This window comes from Acipenser ruthenus, unplaced genomic scaffold (genome assembly GCF_902713425.1).
Source record: "Acipenser ruthenus unplaced genomic scaffold, fAciRut3.2 maternal haplotype, whole genome shotgun sequence".
In the NCBI taxonomy this organism is placed as follows: domain Eukaryota; kingdom Metazoa; phylum Chordata; class Actinopteri; order Acipenseriformes; family Acipenseridae; genus Acipenser; species Acipenser ruthenus.
The window spans coordinates 1-17,349 of record NW_026708463.1 but is presented as its reverse complement, the minus strand read 5'-3'; the positions used below and the strand labels follow the sequence as shown (position 1 = coordinate 17,349).

Here is a 17,349-nt window from a genome sequence, read left to right as displayed (position 1 = left end):
GCATTTCTGCTTTCATGACTTTTATGTTTAGTGAGCTGGGGGTGATTCCTCCAAAATTTCCTTTTGTCCTCCACACATTTCAATTGTAAAATGTAATTACAAAAATGTAATGCCTGCAGCACTTGATATTCCCAGGTGGTCTCCCATCCAAGTACTAACCAAGCCCAACATTGCTTAGCTTCTGAGATCAGACGAGATCAGGCTTATTCAAGGTGGTGTGGCCGCAGGCGATTGCATTTCTGCTTTCATGACTTTTATGTTTAGTGAGCTGGGGGTGATTCCTCCAAAATTTCCTTTTGTCCTCCACACATTTCAATTGTAAAATGTAATGCCTGCAGCACTTGATATTCCCAGGTGGTCTCCCATCCAAGTACTAACCAAGCCCAACATTGCTTAGCTTCTGAGATCAGACGAGATCAGGCTTATTCAAGGTGGTGTGGCCGCAGGCGATTGCATTTCTGCTTTCATGACTTTTATGTTTAGTGAGCTGGGGGTGATTCCTCCAAAATTTCCTTTTGTCCTCCACACATTTCAATTGTAAAATGTAATGCCTGCAGCACTTGATATTCCCAGGTGGTCTCCCATCCAAGTACTAACCAAGCCCAACATTGCTTAGCTTCTGAGATCAGACGAGATCAGGCTTATTCAAGGTGGTGTGGCCGCAGGCGATTGCATTTCTGCTTTCATGACTTTTATGTTTAGTGAGCTGGGGGTGATTCCTCCAAAATTTCCTTTTGTCCTCCACACATTTCAATTGTAAAATGTATTGCCTGCAGCACTTGATATTCCCAGGTGGTCTCCCATCCAAGTACTAACCAAGCCCAACATTGCTTAGCTTCTGAGATCAGACGAGATCAGGCTTATTCAAGGTGGTGTGGCCGCAGGCGATTGCATTTCTGCTTTCATGACTTTTATGTTTAGTGAGCTGGGGGTGATTCCTCCAAAATTTCCTTTTGTCCTCCACACATTTCAATTGTAAAATGTATTGCCTGCAGCACTTGATATTCCCAGGTGGTCTCCCATCCAAGTACTAACCAAGCCCAACATTGCTTAGCTTCTGAGATCAGACGAGATCAGGCTTATTCAAGGTGGTGTGGCCGCAGGCGACTGCTTTTCTGCTTTCATGACTTTTATGTTTAGTGAGCTGGGGGTGATTCCTCCAAAATTTCCTTTTGTCCTCCACACATTTCAATTGTAAAATGTATTGCCTGCAGCACTTGATATTCCCAGGTGGTCTCCCATCCAAGTACTAACCAAGCCCAACATTGCTTAGCTTCTGAGATCAGACGAGATCAGGCTTATTCAAGGTGGTGTGGCCGCAGGTGATTGCATTTCTGCTTTCATGACTTTTATGTTTAGTGAGCTGGGGGTGATTCCTCCAAAATTTCCTTTTGTCCTCCACACATTTCAATTGTAAAATGTAATTACAAAAATGTAATGCCTGCAGCACTTGATATTCCCAGGTGGTCTCCCATCCAAGTACTAACCAAGCCCAACATTGCTTAGCTTCTGAGATCAGACGAGATCAGGCTTATTCAAGGTGGTGTGGCCGCAGGCGATTGCATTTCTGCTTTCATGACTTTTATGTTTAGTGAGCTGGGGGTGATTCCTCCAAAATTTCCTTTTGTCCTCCACACATTTCAATTGTAAAATGTATTGCCTGCAGCACTTGATATTCCCAGGTGGTCTCCCATCCAAGTACTAACCAAGCCCAACATTGCTTAGCTTCTGAGATCAGACGAGATCAGGCTTATTCAAGGTGGTGTGGCCGCAGGCGATTGCATTTCTGCTTTCATGACTTTTATGTTTAGTGAGCTGGGGGTGATTCCTCCAAAATTTCCTTTTGTCCTCCACACATTTCAATTGTAAAATGTAATTACAAAAATGTAATGCCTGCAGCACTTGATATTCCCAGGTGGTCTCCCATCCAAGTACTAACCAAGCCCAACATTGCTTAGCTTCTGAGATCAGATGAGATCAGGCTTATTCAAGGTGGTGTGGCCGCAGGCGATTGCATTTCTGCTTTCATGACTTTTATGTTTAGTGAGCTGGGGGTGATTCCTCCAAAATTTCCTTTTGTCCTCCACACATTTCAATTGTAAAATGTAATGCCTGCAGCACTTGATATTCCCAGGTGGTCTCCCATCCAAGTACTAACCAAGCCCAACATTGCTTAGCTTCTGAGATCAGACGAGATCAGGCTTATTCAAGGTGGTGTGGCCGCAGGCGATTGCATTTCTGCTTTCATGACTTTTATGTTTAGTGAGCTGGGGGTGATTCCTCCAAAATTTCCTTTTGTCCTCCACACATTTCAATTGTAAAATGTAATTACAAAAATGTAATGCCTGCAGCACTTGATATTCCCAGGTGGTCTCCCATCCAAGTACTAACCAAGCCCAACATTGCTTAGCTTCTGAGATCAGACGAGATCAGGCTTATTCAAGGTGGTGTGGCCGCAGGCGATTGCATTTCTGCTTTCATGACTTTTATGTTTAGTGAGCTGGGGGTGATTCCTCCAAAATTTCCTTTTGTCCTCCACACATTTCAATTGTAAAATGTAATTACAAAAATGTAATGCCTGCAGCACTTGATATTCCCAGGTGGTCTCCCATCCAAGTACTAACCAAGCCCAACATTGCTTAGCTTCTGAGATCAGACGAGATCAGGCTTATTCAAGGTGGTGTGGCCGCAGGTGATTGCTGTTCTGCTTTCATGACTTTTATGTTTAGTGAGCTGGGGGTGATTCCTCCAAAATTTCCTTTTGTCCTCCACACATTTCAATTGTAAAATGTAATTACAAAAATGTAATGCCTGCAGCACTTGATATTCCCAGGTGGTCTCCCATCCAAGTACTAACCAAGCCCAACATTGCTTAGCTTCTGAGATCAGACGAGATCAGGCTTATTCAAGGTGGTGTGGCCGCAGGCGATTGCATTTCTGCTTTCATGACTTTTATGTTTAGTGAGCTGGGGGTGATTCCTCCAAAATTTCCTTTTGTCCTCCACACATTTCAATTGTAAAATGTAATTACAAAAATGTAATGCCTGCAGCACTTGATATTCCCAGGTGGTCTCCCATCCAAGTACTAACCAAGCCCAACATTGCTTAGCTTCTGAGATCAGACGAGATCAGGCTTATTCAAGGTGGTGTGGCCGCAGGCGATTGCATTTCTGCTTTCATGACTTTTATGTTTAGTGAGCTGGGGGTGATTCCTCCAAAATTTCCTTTTGTCCTCCACACATTTCAATTGTAAAATGTAATTACAAAAATGTAATGCCTGCAGCACTTGATATTCCCAGGTGGTCTCCCATCCAAGTACTAACCAAGCCCAACATTGCTTAGCTTCTGAGATCAGACGAGATCAGGCTTATTCAAGGTGGTGTGGCCGCAGGCGACTGCTTTTCTGCTTTCATGACTTTTATGTTTAGTGAGCTGGGGGTGATTCCTCCAAAATTTCCTTTTGTCCTCCACACATTTCAATTATAAAATGTAATGCCTGCAGCACTTGATATTCCCAGGTGGTCTCCCATCCAAGTACTAACCAAGCCCAACATTGCTTAGCTTCTGAGATCAGACGAGATCAGGCTTATTCAAGGTGGTGTGGCCGCAGGCGATTGCATTTCTGCTTTCATGACTTTTATGTTTAGTGAGCTGGGGGTGATTCCTCCAAAATTTCCTTTTGTCCTCCACACATTTCAATTGTAAAATGTAATTACAAAAATGTAATGCCTGCAGCACTTGATATTCCCAGGTGGTCTCCCATCCAAGTACTAACCAAGCCCAACATTGCTTAGCTTCTGAGATCAGACGAGATCAGGCTTATTCAAGGTGGTGTGGCCGCAGGCGACTGCTTTTCTGCTTTCATGACTTTTATGTTTAGTGAGCTGGGGGTGATTCCTCCAAAATTTCCTTTTGTCCTCCACACATTTCAATTGTAAAATGTAATGCCTGCAGCACTTGATATTCCCAGGTGGTCTCCCATCCAAGTACTAACCAAGCCCAACATTGCTTAGCTTCTGAGATCAGACGAGATCAGGCTTATTCAAGGTGGTGTGGCCGCAGGCGATTGCATTTCTGCTTTCATGACTTTTATGTTTAGTGAGCTGGGGGTGATTCCTCCAAAATTTCCTTTTGTCCTCCACACATTTCAATTGTAAAATGTAATTACAAAAATGTAATGCCTGCAGCACTTGATATTCCCAGGTGGTCTCCCATCCAAGTACTAACCAAGCCCAACATTGCTTAGCTTCTGAGATCAGACGAGATCAGGCTTATTCAAGGTGGTGTGGCCGCAGGCAATTGCATTTCTGCTTTCATGACTTTTATGTTTAGTGAGCTGGGGGTGATTCCTCCAAAATTTCCTTTTGTCCTCCACACATTTCAATTGTAAAATGTAATTACAAAAATGTAATGCCTGCAGCACTTGATATTCCCAGGTGGTCTCCCATCCAAGTACTAACCAAGCCCAACATTGCTTAGCTTCTGAGATCAGACGAGATCAGGCTTATTCAAGGTGGTGTGGACTCAGGTGATTGCATTTCTGCTTTCATGACTTTTATGTTTAGTGAGCTGGGGGTGATTCCTCCAAAATTTCCTTTTGTCCTCCACACATTTCAATTGTAAAATGTAATTACAAAAATGTAATGCCTGCAGCACTTGATATTCCCAGGTGGTCTCCCATCCAAGTACTAACCAAGCCCAACATTGCTTAGCTTCTGAGATCAGACGAGATCAGGCTTATTCAAGGTGGTGTGGCCGCAGGCGATTGCATTTCTGCTTTCATGACTTTTATGTTTAGTGAGCTGGGGGTGATTCCTCCAAAATTTCCTTTTGTCCTCCACACATTTCAATTGTAAAATGTAATGCCTGCAGCACTTGATATTCCCAGGTGGTCTCCCATCCAAGTACTAACCAAGCCCAACATTGCTTAGCTTCTGAGATCAGACGAGATCAGGCTTATTCAAGGTGGTGTGGCCGCAGGCGATTGCATTTCTGCTTTCATGACTTTTATGTTTAGTGAGCTGGGGGTGATTCCTCCAAAATTTCCTTTTGTCCTCCACACATTTCAATTGTAAAATGTAATGCCTGCAGCACTTGATATTCCCAGGCGGTCTCCCATCCAAGTACTAACCAAGCCCAACATTGCTTAGCTTCTGAGATCAGACGAGATCAGGCTTATTCAAGGTGGTGTGGCAGCAGGCAATTGCATTTCTGCTTTCATGACTTTTATGTTTAGTGAGCTGGGGGTGATTCCTCCAAAATTTCCTTTTGTCCTCCACACATTTCAATTGTAAAATGTAATTACAAAAATGTAATGCCTGCAGCACTTGATATTCCCAGGTGGTCTCCCATCCAAGTACTAACCAAGCCCAACATTGCTTAGCTTCTGAGATCAGACGAGATCAGGCTTATTCAAGGTGGTGTGGGCGAAGGCGATTGCATTTCTGCTTTCATGACTTTTATGTTTAGTGAGCTGGGGGTGATTCCTCCAAAATTTCCTTTTGTCCTCCACACATTTCAATTGTAAAATGTAATTACAAAAATGTAATGCCTGCAGCACTTGATATTCCCAGGTGGTCTCCCATCCAAGTACTAACCAAGCCCAACATTGCTTAGCTTCTGAGATCAGGCTTATTCAAGGTGGTGTGGCCGCAGGCGATTGCATTTCTGCTTTCATGACTTTTATGTTTAGGGAGCTGGGGGTGATTCCTCCAAAATTTCCTTTTGGCCTCCACACATTTCAATTGTAAAATGTAATGCCTGCAGCACTTGATATTCCCAGGTGGTCTCCCATCCAAGTACTAACCAAGCCCAACATTGCTTAGCTTCTGAGATCAGACGAGATCAGGCTTATTCAAGGTGGTGTGGCCGCAGGCGATTGCATTTCTGCTTTCATGACTTTTATGTTTAGTGAGCTGGGGGTGATTCCTCCAAAATTTCCTTTTGTCCTCCACACATTTCAATTGTAAAATGTAATGCCTGCAGCACTTGATATTCCCAGGTGGTCTCCCATCCAAGTACTAACCAAGCCCAACATTGCTTAGCTTCTGAGATCAGACGAGATCAGGCTTATTCAAGGTGGTGTGGCCGCAGGCGATTGCATTTCTGCTTTCATGACTTTTATGTTTAGTGAGCTGGGGGTGATTCCTCCAAAATTTCCTTTTGTCCTCCACACATTTCAATTGTAAAATGTAATTACAAAAATGTAATGCCTGCAGCACTTGATATTCCCAGGTGGTCTCCCATCCAAGTACTAACCAAGCCCAACATTGCTTAGCTTCTGAGATCAGACGAGATCAGGCTTATTCAAGGTGGTGTGGCCGCAGGCGAGTGCATTTCTGCTTTCATGACTTTTATGTTTAGTGAGCTGGGGGTGATTCCTCCAAAATTTCCTTTTGTCCTCCACACATTTCAATTGTAAAATGTAATGCCTGCAGCACTTGATATTCCCAGGTGGTCTCCCATCCAAGTACTAACCAAGCCCAACATTGCTTAGCTTCTGAGATCAGACGAGATCAGGCTTATTCAAGGTGGTGTGGCCGCAAGCGATTGCATTTCTGCTTTCATGACTTTTATGTTTAGTGAGCTGGGGGTGATTCCTCCAAAATTTCCTTTTGTCCTCCACACATTTCAATTGTAAAATGTAATGCCTGCAGCACTTGATATTCCCAGGTGGTCTCCCATCCAAGTACTAACCAAGCCCAACATTGCTTAGCTTCTGAGATCAGACGAGATCAGGCTTATTCAAGGTGGTGTGGCCGCAGGCGATTGCATTTCTGCTTTCATGACTTTTATGTTTAGTGAGCTGGGGGTGATTCCTCCAAAATTTCCTTTTGTCCTCCACACATTTCAATTGTAAAATGTAATTACAAAAATGTAATGCCTGCAACACTTGATATTCCCAGGTGGTCTCCCATCCAAGTACTAACCAAGCCCAACATTGCTTAGCTTCTGAGATCAGGCTTATTCAAGGTGGTGTGGCCGCAGGCGAGTGCATTTCTGCTTTCATGACTTTTATGTTTAGTGAGCTGGGGGTGATTCCTCCAAAATTTCCTTTTGTCCTCCACACATTTCAATTGTAAAATGTAATGCCTGCAGCACTTGATATTCCCAGGTGGTCTCCCATCCAAGTACTAACCAAGCCCAACATTGCTTAGCTTCTGAGATCAGACGAGATCAGGCTTATTCAAGGTGGTGTGGCCGCAGGCGATTGTATTTCTGCTTTCATGACTTTTATGTTTAGTGAGCTGGGGGTGATTCCTCCAAAATTTCCTTTTGTCCTCCACACATTTCAATTGTAAAATGTAATGCCTGCAGCACTTGATATTCCCAGGTGGTCTCCCATCCAAGTACTAACCAAGCCCAACATTGCTTAGCTTCTGAGATAAGACGAGATCAGGCTTATTCAAGGTGGTGTGGCCGCAGGCGATTGCATTTCTGCTTTCATGACTTTTATGTTTAGTGAGCTGGGGGTGATTCCTCCAAAATTTCCTTTTGTCCTCCACACATTTCAATTGTAAAATGTAATGCCTGCAGCACTTGATATTCCCAGGTGGTCTCCCATCCAAGTACTAACCAAGCCCAACATTGCTTAGCTTCTGAAATCAGACGAGATCAGGCTTATTCAAGGTGGTGTGGCCGCAGGCGATTGCATTTCTGCTTTCATGACTTTTATGTTTAGTGAGCTGGGGGTGATTCCTCCAAAATTTCCTTTTGTCCTCCACACATTTCAATTGTAAAATGTAATGCCTGCAGAACTTGATATTCCCAGGTGGTCTCCCATCCAAGTACTAACCAAGCCCAACATTGCTTAGCTTCTGAGATCAGACGAGATCAGGCTTATTCAAGGTGGTGTGGCCGCAGGCGATTGCATTTCTGCTTTCATGACTTTTATGTTTAGTGAGCTGGGGGTGATTCCTCCAAAATTTCCTTTTGTCCTCCACACATTTCAATTGTAAAATGTAATTACAAAAATGTAATGCCTGCAGCACTTGATATTCCCAGGTGGTCTCCCATCCAAGTACTAACCAAGCCCAACATTGCTTAGCTTCTGAGATCAGACGAGATCAGGCTTATTCAAGGTGGTGTGGCCGCAAGCGATTGCATTTCTGCTTTCATGACTTTTATGTTTAGTGAGCTGGGGGTGATTCCTCCCAAATTTCCTTTTGTCCTCCACACATTTCAATTGTAAAATGTAATGCCTGCAGCACTTGATATTCCCAGGTGGTCTCCCATCCAAGTACTAACCAAGCCCAACATTGCTTAGCTTCTGAGATCAGGCTTATTCAAGGTGGTGTGGCCGCAGGCGATTGCATTTCTGCTTTCATGACTTTTATGTTTAGTGAGCTGGGGGTGATTCCTCCAAAATTTCCTTTTGTCCTCCACACATTTCAATTGTAAAATGTAATGACAAAAATGTAATGCCTGCAGCACTTGATATTCCCAGGTGGTCTCCCATCCAAGTACTAACCAAGCCCAACATTGCTTAGCTTCTGAAATCAGACGAGATCAGGCTTATTCAAGGTGGTGTGGCCGCAGGCGATTGCATTTCTGCTTTCATGACTTTTATGTTTAGTGAGCTGGGGGTGATTCCTCCAAAATTTCCTTTTGTCCTCCACACATTTCAATTGTAAAATGTAATGCCTGCAGCACTTGATATTCCCAGGTGGTCTCCCATCCAAGTACTAACCAAGCCCAACATTGCTTAGCTTCTGAGATCAGACGAGATCAGGCTTATTCAAGGTGGTGTGGCCGCAGGCGATTGCATTTCTGCTTTCATGACTTTTATGTTTAGTGAGCTGGGGGTGATTCCTCCAAAATTTCCTTTTGTCCTCCACACATTTCAATTGTAAAATGTAATTACAAAAATGTAATGCCTGCAGCACTTGATATTCCCAGGTGGTCTCCCATCCAAGTACTAACCAAGCCCAACATTGCTTAGCTTCTGAGATCAGACGAGATCAGGCTTATTCAAGGTGGTGTGGCCGCAAGCGATTGCATTTCTGCTTTCATGACTTTTATGTTTAGTGAGCTGGGGGTGATTCCTCCAAAATTTCCTTTTGTCCTCCACACATTTCAATTGTAAAATGTAATGCCTGCAGCACTTGATATTCCCAGGTGGTCTCCCATCCAAGTACTAACCAAGCCCAACATTGCTTAGCTTCTGAGATCAGACGAGATCAGGCTTATTCAAGGTGGTGTGGCCGCAGGCGATTGCATTTCTGCTTTCATGACTTTTATGTTTAGTGAGCTGGGGGTGATTCCTCCAAAATTTCCTTTTGTCCTCCACACATTTCAATTGTAAAATGTAATTACAAAAATGTAATGCCTGCAGCACTTGATATTCCCAGGTGGTCTCCCATCCAAGTACTAACCAAGCCCAACATTGCTTAGCTTCTGAGATCAGACGAGATCAGGCTTATTCAAGGTGGTGTGGCCGCAGGCGATTGCATTTCTGCTTTCATGACTTTTATGTTTAGTGAGCTGGGGGTGATTCCTCCAAAATTTCCTTTTGTCCTCCACACATTTCAATTGTAAAATGTAATGCCTGCAGCACTTGATATTCCCAGGTGGTCTCCCATCCAAGTACTAACCAAGCCCAACATTGCTTAGCTTCTGAGATCAGACGAGATCAGGCTTATTCAAGGTGGTGTGGCCGCAGGCAATTGCATTTCTGCTTTCATGACTTTTATGTTTAGTGAGCTGGGGGTGATTCCTCCAAAATTTCCTTTTGTCCTCCACACATTTCAATTGTAAAATGTAATTACAAAAATGTAATGCCTGCAGCACTTGATATTCCCAGGTGGTCTCCCATCCAAGTACTAACCAAGCCCAACATTGCTTAGCTTCGGAGATCAGACGAGATCAGGCTTATTCAAGGTGGTGTGGCCGCAGGCGATTGCATTTCTGCTTTCATGACTTTTATGTTTAGTGAGCTGGGGGTGATTCCTCCAAAATTTCCTTTTGTCCTCCACACATTTCAATTGTAAAATGTAATTACAAAAATGTAATGCCTGCAGCACTTGATATTCCCAGGTGGTCTCCCATCCAAGTACTAACCAAGCCCAACATTGCTTAGCTTCTGAGATCAGACGAGATCAGGCTTATTCAAGGTGGTGTGGCCGCAGGCGATTGCATTTCTGCTTTCATGACTTTTATGTTTAGTGAGCTGGGGGTGATTCCTCCAAAATTTCCTTTTGTCCTCCACACATTTCAATTGTAAAATGTAATGCCTGCAGCACTTGATATTCCCAGGTGGTCTCCCATCCAAGTACTAACCAAGCCCAACATTACTTAGCTTCTGAGATCAGACGAGATCAGGCTTATTCAAGGTGGTGTGGCCGCAGGCGATTGCATTTCTGCTTTCATGACTTTTATGTTTAGTGAGCTGGGGGTGATTCCTCCAAAATTTCCTTTTGTCCTCCACACATTTCAATTGTAAAATGTAATGCCTGCAGCACTTGATATTCCCAGGTGGTCTCCCATCCAAGTACTAACCAAGCCCAACATTGCTTAGCTTCTGAGATCAGACGAGATCAGGCTTATTCAAGGTGGTGTGGCCGCAAGCGATTGCATTTCTGCTTTCATGACTTTTATGTTTAGTGAGCTGGGGGTGATTCCTCCAAAATTTCCTTTTGTCCTCCACACATTTCAATTGTAAAATGTAATGCCTGCAGCACTTGATATTCCCAGGTGGTCTCCCATCCAAGTACTAACCAAGCCCAACATTGCTTAGCTTCTGAGATCAGACGAGATCAGGCTTATTCAAGGTGGTGTGGCCGCAGGCGATTGCATTTCTGCTTTCATGACTTTTATGTTTAGTGAGCTGGGGGTGATTCCTCCAAAATTTCCTTTTGTCCTCCACACATTTCAATTGTAAAATGTAATTACAAAAATGTAATGCCTGCAACACTTGATATTCCCAGGTGGTCTCCCATCCAAGTACTAACCAAGCCCAACATTGCTTAGCTTCTGAGATCAGGCTTATTCAAGGTGGTGTGGCCGCAGGCGATTGCATTTCTGCTTTCATGACTTTTATGTTTAGGGAGCTGGGGGTGATTCCTCCAAAATTTCCTTTTGGCCTCCACACATTTCAATTGTAAAATGTAATGCCTGCAGCACTTGATATTCCCAGGTGGTCTCCCATCCAAGTACTAACCAAGCCCAACATTGCTTAGCTTCTGAGATCAGGCTTATTCAAGGTGGTGTGGCCGCAGGCGATTGCATTTCTGCTTTCATGACTTTTATGTTTAGTGAGCTGGGGGTGATTCCTCCAAAATTTCCTTTTGTCCTCCACACATTTCAATTGTAAAATGTAATGCCTGCAGCACTTGATATTCCCAGGTGGTCTCCCATCCAAGTACTAACCAAGCCCAACATTGCTTAGCTTCTGAGATCAGACGAGATCAGGCTTATTCAAGGTGGTGTGGCCGCAGGCGATTGCATTCCTGCTTTCATGACTTTTATGTTTAGTGAGCTGGGGGTGATTCCTCCAAAATTTCCTTTTGTCCTCCACACATTTCAATTGTAAAATGTAATTACAAAAATGTAATGCCTGCAGCACTTGATATTCCCAGGTGGTCTCCCATCCAAGTACTAACCAAGCCCAACATTGCTTAGCTTCTGAGATCAGACGAGATCAGGCTTATTCAAGGTGGTGTGGCCGCAGGCGATTGCAGTTCTGCTTTCATGACTTTTATGTTTAGTGAGCTGGGGGTGATTCCTCCAAAATTTCCTTTTGTCCTCCACACATTTCAATTGTAAAATGTAATGCCTGCAGCACTTGATATTCCCAGGTGGTCTCCCATCCAAGTACTAACCAAGCCCAACATTGCTTAGCTTCTGAGATCAGACGAGATCAGGCTTATTCAAGGTGGTGTGGCCGCAGGCGATTGCATTTCTGCTTTCATGACTTTTATGTTTAGTGAGCTGGGGGTGATTCCTCCCAAATTTCCTTTTGTCCTCCACACATTTCAATTGTAAAATGTAATGCCTGCAGCACTTGATATTCCCAGGTGGTCTCCCATCCAAGTACTAACCAAGCCCAACATTGCTTAGCTTCTGAGATCAGGCTTATTCAAGGTGGTGTGGCCGCAGGCGATTGCATTTCTGCTTTCATGACTTTTATGTTTAGTGAGCTGGGGGTGATTCCTCCAAAATTTCCTTTTGTCCTCCACACATTTCAATTGTAAAATGTAATGACAAAAATGTAATGCCTGCAGCACTTGATATTCCCAGGTGGTCTCCCATCCAAGTACTAACCAAGCCCAACATTGCTTAGCTTCTGAAATCAGACGAGATCAGGCTTATTCAAGGTGGTGTGGCCGCAGGCGATTGCATTTCTGCTTTCATGACTTTTATGTTTAGTGAGCTGGGGGTGATTCCTCCAAAATTTCCTTTTGTCCTCCACACATTTCAATTGTAAAATGTAATGCCTGCAGAACTTGATATTCCCAGGTGGTCTCCCATCCAAGTACTAACCAAGCCCAACATTGCTTAGCTTCTGAGATCAGACGAGATCAGGCTTATTCAAGGTGGTGTGGCCGCAGGCGATTGCATTTCTGCTTTCATGACTTTTATGTTTAGTGAGCTGGGGGTGATTCCTCCAAAATTTCCTTTTGTCCTCCACACATTTCAATTGTAAAATGTAATGCCTGCAGCACTTGATATTCCCAGGTGGTCTCCCATCCAAGTACTAACCAAGCCCAACATTGCTTAGCTTCTGAGATCAGACGAGATCAGGCTTATTCAAGGTGGTGTGGCCGCAGGCGATTGCATTTCTGCTTTCATGACTTTTATGTTTAGTGAGCTGGGGGTGATTCCTCCAAAATTTCCTTTTGTCCTCCACACATTTCAATTCTAAAATGTAATTACAAAAATGTAATGCCTGCAGCACTTGATATTCCCAGGTGGTCTCCCATCCAAGAACTAACCAAGCCCAACATTGCTTAGCTTCTGAGATCAGACGAGATCAGGCTTATTCAAGGTGGTGTGGCCGCAGGCGATTGCATTTCTGCTTTCATGACTTTTATGTTTAGTGAGCTGGGGGTGATTCCTCCAAAATTTCCTTTTGTCCTCCACACATTTCAATTGTAAAATGTAATGCCTGCAGAACTTGATATTCCCAGGTGGTCTCCCATCCAAGTACTAACCAAGCCCAACATTGCTTAGCTTCTGAGATCAGACAAGATCAGGCTTATTCAAGGTGGTGTGGCCGCAGGCGATTGCATTTCTGCTTTCATGACTTTTATGTTTAGTGAGCTGGGGGTGATTCCTCCAAAATTTCCTTTTGTCCTCCACACATTTCAATTGTAAAATGTAATGCCTGCAGCACTTGATATTCCCAGGTGGTCTCCCATCCAAGTACTAACCAAGCCCAACATTGCTTAGCTTCTGAGATCAGGCTTATTCAAGGTGGTATGGCCGCAGGCGATTGCATTTCTGCTTTCATGACTTTTATGTTTAGTGAGCTGGGGGTGATTCCTCCAAAATTTCCTTTTGTCCTCCACACATTTCAATTGTAAAATGTAATGCCTGCAGCACTTGATATTCCCAGGTGGTCTCCCATCCAAGTACTAACCAAGCCCAACATTGCTTAGCTTCTGAGATCAGACGAGATCAGGCTTATTCAAGGTGGTGTGGCCGCAGGCGATTGCATTTCTGCTTTCATGACTTTTATGTTTAGGGAGCTGGGGGTGATTCCTCCAAAATTTCCTTTTGTCCTCCACACATTTCAATTGTAAAATGTAATGCCTGCAGCACTTGATATTCCCAGGTGGTCTCCCATCCAAGTACTAACCAAGCCCAACATTACTTAGCTTCTGAGATCAGACGAGATCAGGCTTATTCAAGGTGGTGTGGCCGCAGGCGATTGCATTTCTGCTTTCATGACTTTTATGTTTAGTGAGCTGGGGGTGATTCCTCCAAAATTTCCTTTTGTCCACACATTTCAATTGTAAAATGTAATTACAAAAATGTAATGCCTGCAGCACTTGATATTCCCAGGTGGTCTCCCATCCAAGTACTAACCAAGCCCAACATTGCTTAGCTTCTGAGATCAGGCTTATTCAAGGTGGTGTGGCCGCAGGCGATTGCATTTCTGCTTTCATGACTTTTATGTTTAGTGAGCTGGGGGTGATTCCTCCAAAATTTCCTTTTGTCCTCCACACATTTCAATTGTAAAATGTAATGCCTGCAGCACTTGATATTCCCAGGTGGTCTCCCATCCAAGTACTAACCAAGCCCAACATTGCTTAGCTTCTGAGATCAGACGAGATCAGGCTTATTCAAGGTGGTGTGGCCGCAGGCAATTGCATTTCTGCTTTCATGACTTTTATGTTTAGGGAGCTGGGGGTGATTCCTCCAAAATTTCCTTTTGGCCTCCACACATTTCAATTGTAAAATGTAATGCCTGCAGCACTTGATATTCCCAGGTGGTCTCCCATCCAAGTACTAACCAAGCCCAACATTGCTTAGCTTCTGAGATCAGACGAGATCAGGCTTATTCAAGGTGGTGTGGCCGCAGGCGATTGCATTTCTGCTTTCATGACTTTTATGTTTAGTGAGCTGGGGGTGATTCCTCCAAAATTTCCTTTTGTCCTCCACACATTTCAATTGTAAAATGTAATGCATGCAGCACTTGATATTCCCAGGTGGTCTCCCATCCAAGTACTAACCAAGCCCAACATTGCTTAGCTTCTGAGATCAGACGAGATCAGGCTTATTCAAGGTGGTGTGGCAGCAGGCAATTGCATTTCTGCTTTCATGACTTTTATGTTTAGTGAGCTGGGGGTGATTCCTCCAAAATTTCCTTTTGGCCTCCACACATTTCAATTGTAAAATGTAATGCCTGCAGCACTTGATATTCCCAGGTGGTCTCCCATCCAAGTACTAATCAAGCCCAACATTGCTTAGCTTCTGAGATCAGACGAGATCAGGCTTATTCAAGGTGGTGTGGCCGCAGGCGATTGCATTTCTGCTTTCATGACTTTTATGTTTAGTGAGCTGGGGGTGATTCCTCCAAAATTTCCTTTTGTCCTCCACACATTTCAATTGTAAAATGTAATTACAAAAATGTAATGCCTGCAGCACTTGATATTCCCAGGTGGTCTCCCATCCAAGTACTAACCAAGCCCAACATTGCTTAGCTTCTGAGATCAGACGAGATCAGGCTTATTCAAGGTGGGGTGGCCGCAGGCGATTGTATTTCTGCTTTCATGACTTTTATGTTTAGTGAGCTGGGGGTGAATCCTCCAAAATTTCCTTTTGTCCTCCACACATTTCAATTGTAAAATGTAATGCCTGCAGCACTTGATATTCCCAGGTGGTCTCCCATCCAAGTACTAACCAAGCCCAACATTGCTTAGCTTCTGAGATCAGACGAGATCAGGCTTATTCAAGGTGGTGTGGCCGCAGGCGATTGTATTTCTGCTTTCATGACTTTTATGTTTAGTGAGCTGGGGGTGATTCCTCCAAAATTTCCTTTTGTCCTCCACACATTTCAATTGTAAAATGTAATTACAAAAATGTAATGCCTGCAGCACTTGATATTCCCAGGTGGTCTCCCATCCAAGTACTAACCAAGCCCAACATTGCTTAGCTTCTGAGATCAGACGAGATCAGGCTTATTCAAGGTGGTGTGGCCGCAGGCGACTGCATTTCTGCTTTCATGACTTTTATGTTTAGTGAGCTGGGGGTGATTCCTCCAAAATTTCCTTTTGTCCACACATTTCAATTGTAAAATGTAATTACAAAAATGTAATGCCTGCAGCAATTGATATTCCCAGGTGGTCTCCCATCCAAGTACTAACCAAGCCCAACATTGCTTAGCTTCTGAGATCAGGCTTATTCAAGGTGGTGTGGCCGCAGGCGATTGCATTTCTGCTTTCATGACTTTTATGTTTAGTGAGCTGGGGGTGATTCCTCCAAAATTTCCTTTTGTCCTCCACACATTTCAATTGTAAAATGTAATGCCTGCAGCACTTGATATTCCCAGGTGGTCTCCCATCCAAGTACTAACCAAGCCCAACATTGCTTAGCTTCTGAGATCAGACGAGATCAGGCTTATTCAAGGTGGTGTGGCCGCAGGCGATTGCATTTCTGCTTTCATGACTTTTATGTTTAGGGAGCTGGGGGTGATTCCTCCAAAATTTCCTTTTGGCCTCCACACATTTCAATTGTAAAATGTAATGCCTGCAGCACTTGATATTCCCAGGTGGTCTCCCATCCAAGTACTAACAAAGCCCAACATTGCTTAGCTTCTGAGATCAGACGAGATCAGGCTTATTCAAGGTGGTGTGGCCGCAGGCGATTGCATTTCTGCTTTCATGACTTTTATGTTTAGTGAGCTGGGGTGATTCCTCCAAAATTTCCTTTTGTCCTCCACACATTTCAATTGTAAAATGTAATGCCTGCAGCACTTGATATTCCCAGGTGGTCTCCCATCCAAGTACTAACCAAGCCCAACATTGCTTAGCTTCTGAGATCAGACGAGATCAGGCTTATTCAAGGTGGTGTGGCAGCAGGCGATTGCATTTCTGCTTTCATGACTTTTATGTTTAGTGAGCTGGGGGTGATTCCTCCAAAATTCCTTTTGGCCTCCACACATTTCAAGTGTGTAAAATGTAATGCCTGCAGCACTTGATATTCCCAGGTGGTCTCCCATCCAAGTACTAACAAAGCCCAACATTGCTTAGCTTCTGAGATCAGACGAGATCAGGCTTATTCTAGGTGGTGTGGCCGCAGGCGATTGCATTTCTGCTTCATGACTTTTGATGTTTAGTGAGCTGGGGGTGATTCCTCCAAAATTTCCTTTGTGTCCTCCACACATTTCAATTGTAAAATGTAATGCCTGCAGCACTTGATATTCCCTAGTGGTCTCCCATCCAAGTACTAACCAAGCCCCAACATTGCTTAGCTTCTGAGATCAGACGAGATCAGGCTTATTCAAGGTGGTGTGGCAGCAGGCGATTGCATTTCTGCTTTCAAGACTTTTATGTTAGTGAGCTGGGGTGATTCCTCCAAAATTTCCTTTTGTCCTCCCACACATTTCAATTGTAAGAAAGTAATTACAAAAATGTAATGCCTGCAGCACTTGATATTCCCAGGTGGTCTCCCATCCAAGTACTAACCAAGCCACACACTTGCTTAGCTTCTGAGATCAGACCGAGATCAGGCTTATTCAAGGTGGTGTGGCCGCAGGCGGTTGTATTTCTGCTTTCATGACTTTTATGTTTAGTGAGCTGGGGGTGAATCCTCCAAAATTTCCTTTTGTCCTCCACACATTTCAATTGTAAAATGTAATGCCTGCAGCACTTGATATTCCCAGGTGGTCTCCCATCCAGTACTAAC

The 17,349-nt window shown here is 43.9% G+C and overlaps 62 non-coding genes and 15 pseudogenes across 62 annotated transcripts; all 77 read right to left on the bottom strand.

The window, feature by feature from the left end:
• Window positions 1–110: 110 nt before the first annotated feature.
• LOC131733433 (5S ribosomal RNA) lies at window positions 111–229 on the bottom strand. Its single transcript, XR_009326297.1, has one exon. It is a non-coding gene; the product is annotated as a 5S ribosomal RNA (ribosomal RNA).
• A 100-nt stretch (window positions 230–329) lies between these two features.
• Window positions 330–448, bottom strand: LOC131733432 (5S ribosomal RNA). Its single transcript, XR_009326296.1, has one exon. It is a non-coding gene; the product is annotated as a 5S ribosomal RNA (ribosomal RNA).
• A 100-nt stretch (window positions 449–548) lies between these two features.
• On the bottom strand, window positions 549–667 carry LOC131733431 (5S ribosomal RNA). The gene has a single exon (XR_009326295.1). It is a non-coding gene; the product is annotated as a 5S ribosomal RNA (ribosomal RNA).
• A 100-nt stretch (window positions 668–767) lies between these two features.
• Window positions 768–886, bottom strand: LOC131733430 (5S ribosomal RNA). Its single transcript, XR_009326294.1, has one exon. It is a non-coding gene; the product is annotated as a 5S ribosomal RNA (ribosomal RNA).
• A 100-nt stretch (window positions 887–986) lies between these two features.
• LOC131733429 (5S ribosomal RNA) lies at window positions 987–1,105 on the bottom strand. The gene has a single exon (XR_009326293.1). It is a non-coding gene; the product is annotated as a 5S ribosomal RNA (ribosomal RNA).
• A 100-nt stretch (window positions 1,106–1,205) lies between these two features.
• LOC131733328 (5S ribosomal RNA) lies at window positions 1,206–1,324 on the bottom strand. The gene has a single exon (XR_009326231.1). It is a non-coding gene; the product is annotated as a 5S ribosomal RNA (ribosomal RNA).
• Window positions 1,325–1,438: 114 nt separating this feature from the next.
• LOC131733428 (5S ribosomal RNA) lies at window positions 1,439–1,557 on the bottom strand. Its single transcript, XR_009326292.1, has one exon. It is a non-coding gene; the product is annotated as a 5S ribosomal RNA (ribosomal RNA).
• A 100-nt stretch (window positions 1,558–1,657) lies between these two features.
• LOC131733427 (5S ribosomal RNA) lies at window positions 1,658–1,776 on the bottom strand. The gene has a single exon (XR_009326291.1). It is a non-coding gene; the product is annotated as a 5S ribosomal RNA (ribosomal RNA).
• A 114-nt stretch (window positions 1,777–1,890) lies between these two features.
• Window positions 1,891–2,009, bottom strand: LOC131733414 (5S ribosomal RNA). Its single transcript, XR_009326278.1, has one exon. It is a non-coding gene; the product is annotated as a 5S ribosomal RNA (ribosomal RNA).
• A 100-nt stretch (window positions 2,010–2,109) lies between these two features.
• On the bottom strand, window positions 2,110–2,228 carry LOC131733426 (5S ribosomal RNA). The gene has a single exon (XR_009326290.1). It is a non-coding gene; the product is annotated as a 5S ribosomal RNA (ribosomal RNA).
• A 114-nt stretch (window positions 2,229–2,342) lies between these two features.
• LOC131733424 (5S ribosomal RNA) lies at window positions 2,343–2,461 on the bottom strand. Its single transcript, XR_009326288.1, has one exon. It is a non-coding gene; the product is annotated as a 5S ribosomal RNA (ribosomal RNA).
• Window positions 2,462–2,575: 114 nt separating this feature from the next.
• Window positions 2,576–2,694, bottom strand: LOC131733327 (5S ribosomal RNA). Its single transcript, XR_009326230.1, has one exon. It is a non-coding gene; the product is annotated as a 5S ribosomal RNA (ribosomal RNA).
• Window positions 2,695–2,808: 114 nt separating this feature from the next.
• LOC131733423 (5S ribosomal RNA) lies at window positions 2,809–2,927 on the bottom strand. Its single transcript, XR_009326287.1, has one exon. It is a non-coding gene; the product is annotated as a 5S ribosomal RNA (ribosomal RNA).
• A 114-nt stretch (window positions 2,928–3,041) lies between these two features.
• On the bottom strand, window positions 3,042–3,160 carry LOC131733422 (5S ribosomal RNA). Its single transcript, XR_009326286.1, has one exon. It is a non-coding gene; the product is annotated as a 5S ribosomal RNA (ribosomal RNA).
• Window positions 3,161–3,274: 114 nt separating this feature from the next.
• LOC131733421 (5S ribosomal RNA) lies at window positions 3,275–3,393 on the bottom strand. The gene has a single exon (XR_009326285.1). It is a non-coding gene; the product is annotated as a 5S ribosomal RNA (ribosomal RNA).
• A 100-nt stretch (window positions 3,394–3,493) lies between these two features.
• LOC131733420 (5S ribosomal RNA) lies at window positions 3,494–3,612 on the bottom strand. Its single transcript, XR_009326284.1, has one exon. It is a non-coding gene; the product is annotated as a 5S ribosomal RNA (ribosomal RNA).
• Window positions 3,613–3,726: 114 nt separating this feature from the next.
• On the bottom strand, window positions 3,727–3,845 carry LOC131733419 (5S ribosomal RNA). The gene has a single exon (XR_009326283.1). It is a non-coding gene; the product is annotated as a 5S ribosomal RNA (ribosomal RNA).
• A 100-nt stretch (window positions 3,846–3,945) lies between these two features.
• On the bottom strand, window positions 3,946–4,064 carry LOC131733418 (5S ribosomal RNA). Its single transcript, XR_009326282.1, has one exon. It is a non-coding gene; the product is annotated as a 5S ribosomal RNA (ribosomal RNA).
• Window positions 4,065–4,178: 114 nt separating this feature from the next.
• On the bottom strand, window positions 4,179–4,297 carry LOC131733417 (5S ribosomal RNA). The gene has a single exon (XR_009326281.1). It is a non-coding gene; the product is annotated as a 5S ribosomal RNA (ribosomal RNA).
• Window positions 4,298–4,411: 114 nt separating this feature from the next.
• LOC131733387 (5S ribosomal RNA) lies at window positions 4,412–4,530 on the bottom strand (annotated as a pseudogene).
• Window positions 4,531–4,644: 114 nt separating this feature from the next.
• On the bottom strand, window positions 4,645–4,763 carry LOC131733416 (5S ribosomal RNA). Its single transcript, XR_009326280.1, has one exon. It is a non-coding gene; the product is annotated as a 5S ribosomal RNA (ribosomal RNA).
• A 100-nt stretch (window positions 4,764–4,863) lies between these two features.
• LOC131733415 (5S ribosomal RNA) lies at window positions 4,864–4,982 on the bottom strand. Its single transcript, XR_009326279.1, has one exon. It is a non-coding gene; the product is annotated as a 5S ribosomal RNA (ribosomal RNA).
• Window positions 4,983–5,082: 100 nt separating this feature from the next.
• LOC131733343 (5S ribosomal RNA) lies at window positions 5,083–5,201 on the bottom strand. Its single transcript, XR_009326246.1, has one exon. It is a non-coding gene; the product is annotated as a 5S ribosomal RNA (ribosomal RNA).
• A 114-nt stretch (window positions 5,202–5,315) lies between these two features.
• Window positions 5,316–5,434, bottom strand: LOC131733384 (5S ribosomal RNA; annotated as a pseudogene).
• A 114-nt stretch (window positions 5,435–5,548) lies between these two features.
• LOC131733395 (5S ribosomal RNA) lies at window positions 5,549–5,657 on the bottom strand (annotated as a pseudogene).
• A 100-nt stretch (window positions 5,658–5,757) lies between these two features.
• On the bottom strand, window positions 5,758–5,876 carry LOC131733413 (5S ribosomal RNA). The gene has a single exon (XR_009326277.1). It is a non-coding gene; the product is annotated as a 5S ribosomal RNA (ribosomal RNA).
• A 100-nt stretch (window positions 5,877–5,976) lies between these two features.
• Window positions 5,977–6,095, bottom strand: LOC131733408 (5S ribosomal RNA). The gene has a single exon (XR_009326276.1). It is a non-coding gene; the product is annotated as a 5S ribosomal RNA (ribosomal RNA).
• A 114-nt stretch (window positions 6,096–6,209) lies between these two features.
• LOC131733397 (5S ribosomal RNA) lies at window positions 6,210–6,328 on the bottom strand. The gene has a single exon (XR_009326275.1). It is a non-coding gene; the product is annotated as a 5S ribosomal RNA (ribosomal RNA).
• Window positions 6,329–6,428: 100 nt separating this feature from the next.
• Window positions 6,429–6,547, bottom strand: LOC131733310 (5S ribosomal RNA). Its single transcript, XR_009326214.1, has one exon. It is a non-coding gene; the product is annotated as a 5S ribosomal RNA (ribosomal RNA).
• Window positions 6,548–6,647: 100 nt separating this feature from the next.
• LOC131733386 (5S ribosomal RNA) lies at window positions 6,648–6,766 on the bottom strand. The gene has a single exon (XR_009326274.1). It is a non-coding gene; the product is annotated as a 5S ribosomal RNA (ribosomal RNA).
• Window positions 6,767–6,880: 114 nt separating this feature from the next.
• LOC131733405 (5S ribosomal RNA) lies at window positions 6,881–6,989 on the bottom strand (annotated as a pseudogene).
• Window positions 6,990–7,089: 100 nt separating this feature from the next.
• Window positions 7,090–7,208, bottom strand: LOC131733375 (5S ribosomal RNA). Its single transcript, XR_009326273.1, has one exon. It is a non-coding gene; the product is annotated as a 5S ribosomal RNA (ribosomal RNA).
• A 100-nt stretch (window positions 7,209–7,308) lies between these two features.
• Window positions 7,309–7,427, bottom strand: LOC131733369 (5S ribosomal RNA). The gene has a single exon (XR_009326272.1). It is a non-coding gene; the product is annotated as a 5S ribosomal RNA (ribosomal RNA).
• Window positions 7,428–7,527: 100 nt separating this feature from the next.
• Window positions 7,528–7,646, bottom strand: LOC131733338 (5S ribosomal RNA). Its single transcript, XR_009326241.1, has one exon. It is a non-coding gene; the product is annotated as a 5S ribosomal RNA (ribosomal RNA).
• Window positions 7,647–7,746: 100 nt separating this feature from the next.
• On the bottom strand, window positions 7,747–7,865 carry LOC131733356 (5S ribosomal RNA). Its single transcript, XR_009326259.1, has one exon. It is a non-coding gene; the product is annotated as a 5S ribosomal RNA (ribosomal RNA).
• A 114-nt stretch (window positions 7,866–7,979) lies between these two features.
• On the bottom strand, window positions 7,980–8,098 carry LOC131733309 (5S ribosomal RNA). The gene has a single exon (XR_009326213.1). It is a non-coding gene; the product is annotated as a 5S ribosomal RNA (ribosomal RNA).
• Window positions 8,099–8,198: 100 nt separating this feature from the next.
• On the bottom strand, window positions 8,199–8,307 carry LOC131733394 (5S ribosomal RNA; annotated as a pseudogene).
• Window positions 8,308–8,421: 114 nt separating this feature from the next.
• Window positions 8,422–8,540, bottom strand: LOC131733337 (5S ribosomal RNA). Its single transcript, XR_009326240.1, has one exon. It is a non-coding gene; the product is annotated as a 5S ribosomal RNA (ribosomal RNA).
• A 100-nt stretch (window positions 8,541–8,640) lies between these two features.
• Window positions 8,641–8,759, bottom strand: LOC131733364 (5S ribosomal RNA). Its single transcript, XR_009326267.1, has one exon. It is a non-coding gene; the product is annotated as a 5S ribosomal RNA (ribosomal RNA).
• Window positions 8,760–8,873: 114 nt separating this feature from the next.
• Window positions 8,874–8,992, bottom strand: LOC131733308 (5S ribosomal RNA). The gene has a single exon (XR_009326212.1). It is a non-coding gene; the product is annotated as a 5S ribosomal RNA (ribosomal RNA).
• A 100-nt stretch (window positions 8,993–9,092) lies between these two features.
• LOC131733353 (5S ribosomal RNA) lies at window positions 9,093–9,211 on the bottom strand. The gene has a single exon (XR_009326256.1). It is a non-coding gene; the product is annotated as a 5S ribosomal RNA (ribosomal RNA).
• A 114-nt stretch (window positions 9,212–9,325) lies between these two features.
• LOC131733342 (5S ribosomal RNA) lies at window positions 9,326–9,444 on the bottom strand. Its single transcript, XR_009326245.1, has one exon. It is a non-coding gene; the product is annotated as a 5S ribosomal RNA (ribosomal RNA).
• Window positions 9,445–9,544: 100 nt separating this feature from the next.
• LOC131733331 (5S ribosomal RNA) lies at window positions 9,545–9,663 on the bottom strand. The gene has a single exon (XR_009326234.1). It is a non-coding gene; the product is annotated as a 5S ribosomal RNA (ribosomal RNA).
• A 114-nt stretch (window positions 9,664–9,777) lies between these two features.
• On the bottom strand, window positions 9,778–9,896 carry LOC131733345 (5S ribosomal RNA). The gene has a single exon (XR_009326248.1). It is a non-coding gene; the product is annotated as a 5S ribosomal RNA (ribosomal RNA).
• Window positions 9,897–10,010: 114 nt separating this feature from the next.
• On the bottom strand, window positions 10,011–10,129 carry LOC131733320 (5S ribosomal RNA). The gene has a single exon (XR_009326223.1). It is a non-coding gene; the product is annotated as a 5S ribosomal RNA (ribosomal RNA).
• Window positions 10,130–10,229: 100 nt separating this feature from the next.
• Window positions 10,230–10,348, bottom strand: LOC131733325 (5S ribosomal RNA). The gene has a single exon (XR_009326228.1). It is a non-coding gene; the product is annotated as a 5S ribosomal RNA (ribosomal RNA).
• Window positions 10,349–10,448: 100 nt separating this feature from the next.
• LOC131733306 (5S ribosomal RNA) lies at window positions 10,449–10,567 on the bottom strand. Its single transcript, XR_009326210.1, has one exon. It is a non-coding gene; the product is annotated as a 5S ribosomal RNA (ribosomal RNA).
• A 100-nt stretch (window positions 10,568–10,667) lies between these two features.
• Window positions 10,668–10,786, bottom strand: LOC131733307 (5S ribosomal RNA). Its single transcript, XR_009326211.1, has one exon. It is a non-coding gene; the product is annotated as a 5S ribosomal RNA (ribosomal RNA).
• A 114-nt stretch (window positions 10,787–10,900) lies between these two features.
• On the bottom strand, window positions 10,901–11,009 carry LOC131733404 (5S ribosomal RNA; annotated as a pseudogene).
• Window positions 11,010–11,109: 100 nt separating this feature from the next.
• On the bottom strand, window positions 11,110–11,218 carry LOC131733393 (5S ribosomal RNA; annotated as a pseudogene).
• Window positions 11,219–11,318: 100 nt separating this feature from the next.
• LOC131733296 (5S ribosomal RNA) lies at window positions 11,319–11,437 on the bottom strand. The gene has a single exon (XR_009326200.1). It is a non-coding gene; the product is annotated as a 5S ribosomal RNA (ribosomal RNA).
• A 114-nt stretch (window positions 11,438–11,551) lies between these two features.
• Window positions 11,552–11,670, bottom strand: LOC131733285 (5S ribosomal RNA). Its single transcript, XR_009326189.1, has one exon. It is a non-coding gene; the product is annotated as a 5S ribosomal RNA (ribosomal RNA).
• A 100-nt stretch (window positions 11,671–11,770) lies between these two features.
• Window positions 11,771–11,889, bottom strand: LOC131733273 (5S ribosomal RNA). The gene has a single exon (XR_009326178.1). It is a non-coding gene; the product is annotated as a 5S ribosomal RNA (ribosomal RNA).
• Window positions 11,890–11,989: 100 nt separating this feature from the next.
• Window positions 11,990–12,098, bottom strand: LOC131733392 (5S ribosomal RNA; annotated as a pseudogene).
• Window positions 12,099–12,212: 114 nt separating this feature from the next.
• Window positions 12,213–12,331, bottom strand: LOC131733336 (5S ribosomal RNA). The gene has a single exon (XR_009326239.1). It is a non-coding gene; the product is annotated as a 5S ribosomal RNA (ribosomal RNA).
• Window positions 12,332–12,431: 100 nt separating this feature from the next.
• LOC131733355 (5S ribosomal RNA) lies at window positions 12,432–12,550 on the bottom strand. Its single transcript, XR_009326258.1, has one exon. It is a non-coding gene; the product is annotated as a 5S ribosomal RNA (ribosomal RNA).
• Window positions 12,551–12,650: 100 nt separating this feature from the next.
• On the bottom strand, window positions 12,651–12,769 carry LOC131733262 (5S ribosomal RNA). The gene has a single exon (XR_009326167.1). It is a non-coding gene; the product is annotated as a 5S ribosomal RNA (ribosomal RNA).
• Window positions 12,770–12,883: 114 nt separating this feature from the next.
• LOC131733352 (5S ribosomal RNA) lies at window positions 12,884–13,002 on the bottom strand. The gene has a single exon (XR_009326255.1). It is a non-coding gene; the product is annotated as a 5S ribosomal RNA (ribosomal RNA).
• Window positions 13,003–13,102: 100 nt separating this feature from the next.
• On the bottom strand, window positions 13,103–13,221 carry LOC131733374 (5S ribosomal RNA; annotated as a pseudogene).
• A 100-nt stretch (window positions 13,222–13,321) lies between these two features.
• Window positions 13,322–13,430, bottom strand: LOC131733388 (5S ribosomal RNA; annotated as a pseudogene).
• A 100-nt stretch (window positions 13,431–13,530) lies between these two features.
• Window positions 13,531–13,649, bottom strand: LOC131733251 (5S ribosomal RNA). Its single transcript, XR_009326156.1, has one exon. It is a non-coding gene; the product is annotated as a 5S ribosomal RNA (ribosomal RNA).
• Window positions 13,650–13,749: 100 nt separating this feature from the next.
• Window positions 13,750–13,868, bottom strand: LOC131733324 (5S ribosomal RNA). The gene has a single exon (XR_009326227.1). It is a non-coding gene; the product is annotated as a 5S ribosomal RNA (ribosomal RNA).
• Window positions 13,869–13,979: 111 nt separating this feature from the next.
• On the bottom strand, window positions 13,980–14,088 carry LOC131733391 (5S ribosomal RNA; annotated as a pseudogene).
• Window positions 14,089–14,188: 100 nt separating this feature from the next.
• Window positions 14,189–14,307, bottom strand: LOC131733240 (5S ribosomal RNA). The gene has a single exon (XR_009326145.1). It is a non-coding gene; the product is annotated as a 5S ribosomal RNA (ribosomal RNA).
• Window positions 14,308–14,407: 100 nt separating this feature from the next.
• On the bottom strand, window positions 14,408–14,526 carry LOC131733229 (5S ribosomal RNA). Its single transcript, XR_009326134.1, has one exon. It is a non-coding gene; the product is annotated as a 5S ribosomal RNA (ribosomal RNA).
• A 100-nt stretch (window positions 14,527–14,626) lies between these two features.
• LOC131733366 (5S ribosomal RNA) lies at window positions 14,627–14,745 on the bottom strand. The gene has a single exon (XR_009326269.1). It is a non-coding gene; the product is annotated as a 5S ribosomal RNA (ribosomal RNA).
• A 100-nt stretch (window positions 14,746–14,845) lies between these two features.
• On the bottom strand, window positions 14,846–14,964 carry LOC131733314 (5S ribosomal RNA). Its single transcript, XR_009326217.1, has one exon. It is a non-coding gene; the product is annotated as a 5S ribosomal RNA (ribosomal RNA).
• Window positions 14,965–15,078: 114 nt separating this feature from the next.
• On the bottom strand, window positions 15,079–15,197 carry LOC131733329 (5S ribosomal RNA). Its single transcript, XR_009326232.1, has one exon. It is a non-coding gene; the product is annotated as a 5S ribosomal RNA (ribosomal RNA).
• Window positions 15,198–15,297: 100 nt separating this feature from the next.
• Window positions 15,298–15,416, bottom strand: LOC131733218 (5S ribosomal RNA). Its single transcript, XR_009326123.1, has one exon. It is a non-coding gene; the product is annotated as a 5S ribosomal RNA (ribosomal RNA).
• Window positions 15,417–15,530: 114 nt separating this feature from the next.
• On the bottom strand, window positions 15,531–15,649 carry LOC131733207 (5S ribosomal RNA). The gene has a single exon (XR_009326112.1). It is a non-coding gene; the product is annotated as a 5S ribosomal RNA (ribosomal RNA).
• A 111-nt stretch (window positions 15,650–15,760) lies between these two features.
• On the bottom strand, window positions 15,761–15,869 carry LOC131733410 (5S ribosomal RNA; annotated as a pseudogene).
• A 100-nt stretch (window positions 15,870–15,969) lies between these two features.
• On the bottom strand, window positions 15,970–16,088 carry LOC131733436 (5S ribosomal RNA). Its single transcript, XR_009326300.1, has one exon. It is a non-coding gene; the product is annotated as a 5S ribosomal RNA (ribosomal RNA).
• Window positions 16,089–16,188: 100 nt separating this feature from the next.
• On the bottom strand, window positions 16,189–16,307 carry LOC131733362 (5S ribosomal RNA). Its single transcript, XR_009326265.1, has one exon. It is a non-coding gene; the product is annotated as a 5S ribosomal RNA (ribosomal RNA).
• A 99-nt stretch (window positions 16,308–16,406) lies between these two features.
• LOC131733334 (5S ribosomal RNA) lies at window positions 16,407–16,525 on the bottom strand. Its single transcript, XR_009326237.1, has one exon. It is a non-coding gene; the product is annotated as a 5S ribosomal RNA (ribosomal RNA).
• A 101-nt stretch (window positions 16,526–16,626) lies between these two features.
• LOC131733379 (5S ribosomal RNA) lies at window positions 16,627–16,745 on the bottom strand (annotated as a pseudogene).
• Window positions 16,746–16,846: 101 nt separating this feature from the next.
• LOC131733383 (5S ribosomal RNA) lies at window positions 16,847–16,966 on the bottom strand (annotated as a pseudogene).
• Window positions 16,967–17,080: 114 nt separating this feature from the next.
• On the bottom strand, window positions 17,081–17,201 carry LOC131733403 (5S ribosomal RNA; annotated as a pseudogene).
• Between the last annotated feature and the right edge of the window lie 148 nt (window positions 17,202–17,349).